Here is a 5,000-nt window from a genome sequence, read left to right on the forward strand (position 1 = left end):
AATATGTTTTACAGCCCGATCTTCATGAATACTACATTGTAATGACGTGGGTAAAGAAAGAATATTTAAGAGGAATATGAGCCTGCTGGATCTCTTATGAGTCAAATGAGTTGGTTAAATGTCTTTTTCCATAAGTTAAATGAATAGTGATCTGATTCTTGTGGATTACTAATTATAAATCATGAAATGGTGATGAGAAGTTCCAGAAAATTATTAGTAAAGCCCCAGAAAAATCAGAAAGTAATCTCTAAGAAGATGAGAAACGAAGCAGAGAGCATGTCAGTTGGTATATGGGAGTTGTGTTCCTGATCTATCAGACTGCATTTGTTTGACTCCTGCTCTACCACTTGTATGAATGGGGAAGTTACTTCCTTCTCTGAGCCTCTTTCCTTATCTGAAAAATGTGATTCTTAATAATCCTGGTGTTAAGAGAATCTCTTCCAAATAACAGAATGATGTATATGAAGCATTTTACACACACACACACACACACACACACACACACACACACACACACACACACATGGTTTGATAACCATCAAATGAAAACATATTGGAAATGGAAAAGAAATACCATTCATCATAGTAACATGACTTGTAGCACTACGGTAAAACAGCCTATTAATGTTTCCATTGTAAACTCATTTTTTGAGGGTTACAACATTGCGGGCATAGATCCATTAGCACTATACTTATATACAAAATGTCAACTTGGAACACACACACACACACACACACACACACACACACACACACGAAGGTTTAACATGCAATCAATATTGTCCATCAATGTCATCTTTAGGTAAAGATAAAGGATAATTCTGGAGCGTTGAAGGGAAAAGTTTCTAGTAAAATTCATATAAATTTCACTTTAGTGTATATGCCCAATTCCCTTCTTTAAAGCAGCTTTAATAATATTATATGTGGTTCCTCAAAGAAAGAGGTAAAGAGAAATTCTGAAAAAACATGTAGAAAGATTTCTTTTATCCATCTACCCCAAAGTATATTTAATGTTTTTAAATGTCCAGCTGAGTTTTTGGAGCAAATACAAAAAGCTATGGAATCAATATTTTTGGCCTAGGACTTAAGGAGGCTATCAGGCTATTGTGTGTTCAAAGGTTATAAAATTATAAGATACAATTTTATTATAACCTCCCATATTTAATTTTTATACTCAAAATGTAAATGAAGTATTGTGACAAAATCACTAGATTAAAACACTACAATTCTACAGTAAGAAAGTTGGTTTTTTTTGTTGTTTGTTTTTGGTGGTACTAAGGATTGACATGGCCTTGTACAGTTAGACAAGTGCTCTACCACTTCCAGCCATATAGTAAGAGAGTTTGATAACTATCAAATGAAAACAGACTGGGAATGGAAAAGAAACACTATTCATCATAGTAACTTGTAGTACTACAGTAAAAGAGCCCGTCAATGTTTCCACTGTAAACTGCATTTTTTGAGGGTTACAACATTGCTGGCACAGATCCATTAGCATTATAGTTATATACAAAGTGTCAGCCTGGAACACATATAGTATAGATTTATAGTAATAAGTTTTACTGTTCCCTAAGCAGTAATCATTACAAACTTTAGGAACTAGAAACTTAAAAAAATTCCTCCTTAACAATTACACACATGTACACACACACAGAAAGAAACCATTAAGAGTTGATGGAAAACAATCTTCTAATATTTGCATAAAGATTTTACAGGGCCCAAGATGGGATGGCAGAAAAATAATATGCCTTGAAGCATAGTGTATGAGAAAAAAATATATACATACACATACATGTAGAGTACTGCTATTGAGTTTTCAGACTATCAGTGATTTAGGTTTAACTCAGCAAATTCAGAAGGAGCCAGACATAAAAATCCTTCCCTGCTCTCTCTCTGTCACTGGTGTCCTTCTCTAGCTATTGCCATTCTCATACCTGACACCTCCTCATCTTGTTGCATGATCCAATGAGGGTCCTAATTTCTTACTACCACTTCTTGTCAGGAGAAATGCCTAGCAGTCTGGGCCACCATCCAGGCTGTCTCCTTTCCTGTTACCTCAGGATACAGATTCTTCAATGTCAAACAGATGGTTCTTTACACCCAATGTTGTTCAAGTTCTAGGAACTTAGGACTTGAGTCTAGGATAACTATTAGTATTAGCTATATTTTGAATTAATAGTTTTTTTTGTATGTATGTGTGTTAGTCTGACCTGTGGACACTTATAACAGTCTATTTTGGAAAATATTACAAATTATAAATAAACCTCAGAACTCATTTAAAATTGAGAAGAGAATTACCCTATGATCCAAAAATTTCCATCCTAGGTATTTATCCAATAGAATTGAAAACAGATTCAAACAGATATTTACACACAAATGTTCACAGGGGCCCCAAAGTGGAAACAATCCACTGTACATCAACCGATGAATAAATATCAAAATGTGACACACATACACACATATATCTTAGAATATTATTCAACCATTAAAAGGAATGATAAACAGTACATGATACAGCATGGATGAAACTTGAAGACATTAGGTTAAGTGAAAGTAGTCAAACATAAAAGGACAAATATTATTTAATTCCATTTATATGAAACATCTAAAGTAAAGTAAATTCAGAGATAGAAAGTAGATTAATAATCCTGGTGTTAAGAGAATCTCTTCCAAATAACAGAATGATGTATATGAAGCATTTTACACACACACACACACACACACACATACACACACGGTTTGATAACCATCAAATGAAAACATATGTCTTGGAGTTTCTCCGAGACTTAGGGTAGGAAGAAATGGAGAATTACTGATTAATGAGTACAGAGTCTGTGGTGATGAAAAACTTCTGGAAATGTATAGTGGTGGTGATCACACAACACTGTAAATATGTTAAACACTGTAGAATTGTATGCTTTCAACTAATATAATTTTATATTATTTGACTTTAAATTCAGTAAAAAAAACTGAATAAAGTCAGTTACCTATAATATATCAAAACTTAAATAGCAGAAAAAATACAGAAGATATGGTAGAGAAAGAACCCTGAGTAAAGAACTAAAAAAATCTAAGAACCTGACTCTGCCTTTACTAATGAGGTCTTCTTAAATGATTCTGTCCTGTGGACTAAGGAATATAATGGTAACCAAGGGGTTCTATGGTTAATCTATAGTTTATGATTGTCTTTTAGATTATAGACTATCTAAGGTTAAAATGGGCCAACTGAAATCTTCACTAGTGATGTGTGGGTTGGGTGGAAAATTTGAGTCTATTTTGGTTGAAACCCTCAACAAATCAAGCTCCATATGTGAAAGAAGAAAAGGAAACTGCATTTCTAACTTTTTTACTAGTGGCACAAGGTTTCTTGAATAATAATATCTAATTTATTTAATATAATCAAGGAAGGCAGTCTACTTCCTTTTGTTACAAAATCAAAACAAACTAAAACCAAAAAGAAATTTGTCCCCTTAAAATTTTTAAAGGAAAATAATTTAAGAAGGTATTACATGGGCTGGGGTTGCAGTTCAGTGGTAGAGCTGTGTTAGAGCACTCACCTAGCATGTGTGAGGCACTGGGTTCGATTCTCAGTACCATAAATAAATAGAAAGAAAGAAAAAGAAAGAAAGAAAGAAAGAAAGAAAGAAAGAGAGAGAGAGACAGAGAGAAAGAAAGAAAGAAAGAAAGAAAGAAAAGAAAGAAAGATGAAAGAAAGAAAGATGAAAGAGAAAATAAAGGCCCATCAACAATTTAAAAAATATTTTTAAAAAAATGTATTACAGAAATTATATTATATAGTATTTACTTTCTCTTTTCTTTTCTTTTTCTTTCTTTTTTTTTGTTTTTGGTACCAGCAATTGAACCCAGGGGCACTTAACCACTGAACCACAGCCCCAGCCCTTTATTTATTTATTTATTTTTATTTTTAAATTTTTGTAATTGTAGATGAACAGCATGTCTGTGTTTTGTTTATTTTTACGTGATGCTAAGGATTGAACTGAGTGCCTCACACATGCTAGGCAAGTGCTCTGCCACTGAGCTACAGTCCCAGCCCTTTTTTGTTTTTTATTTTGAGACAGGGTCTCACTAAGTTACTGAGGCTGGCTTTGAACTTGGGATCATCCCGCCTCAGCCTACTGAGCTTCTGGGATTACAGGCATGTGCCATCACCCCCAACTTGGTATTTATATTTTTATATAGCTAACATAGCTAATATTTCAACAACCATTCATAAATCAAAGGAAAAAGTGCAAATGTAAAGCAATATATTGGTTTATGGATCCATGTTGAATCTATACAATGTATATGTACATGGACAAGACTGGGCATGCATGTACCTTGTTAAGGGAATAATAAACATGATCTATATAAATCTGATAAAGTGAGAAGGGTTCTAACCTGAATTCTACTCCAAGGTTTTCCAGTTGGTTTTCTGTATAACCTTGAGCATTTGTTGTACCTTAGTCTCTTTACTTGTACAATGACAAGATTAGGTAATAGATTTTCTAGAAAAAAGTTTTTTAAAAATTTAAGCCGTAGAATCTTTTTTTTAAACTAATTGTTCCAAGAAGTCCACTATTTCAAATAAATAAACTCAGAGTCACTCTCTTTGAAGTAAGAGAAGGAATTCAGATGCCTGCCTGCTTTCTGCTCCCTTATTGTCCTGGCAGTTCCTGAGATGCCTCTGAAGAAGCTCTGGGGCTCCAAAGAACATATTCAAAATCCAATGGGCCAGATAAAACCTAAGACCCCTTCCAGTAGTATGTTGTGATTTCAGTAATATATGTATTTTTAAATGCCTCACAAAAATGTTTACTTCTGGAAGAGTTCTTTCACTGTAAATATATTTTTGGAAAAAAAGAGAAGAAAAAGTTCAAGAAAGCTTTCCCATTCTAAATTATCATACTCTAGTCTGATGCTGTCATAATTAAAGCAATTAATTAGAGAAATAGATTTTTCATTCTTATTTTTTGACATTTTTTCAATTTGGTATGAATTAT

At 33.3% G+C, this 5,000-nt stretch overlaps 1 protein-coding gene across 4 annotated transcripts in view; it reads right to left on the bottom strand.

The window, feature by feature from the left end:
- The window catches only part of EHBP1 (EH domain binding protein 1), a 309,286-nt gene that overhangs the window by 41,482 nt on the left and 262,804 nt on the right, over nt 1-5,000 (bottom strand). The gene's annotated exons all lie outside the window — the stretch shown is intronic.

The sequence above is a fragment of the Sciurus vulgaris genome (assembly GCF_902686455.1).
Source record: "Sciurus vulgaris genome assembly, chromosome: 14".
NCBI lineage: Eukaryota > Metazoa > Chordata > Mammalia > Rodentia > Sciuridae > Sciurus > Sciurus vulgaris.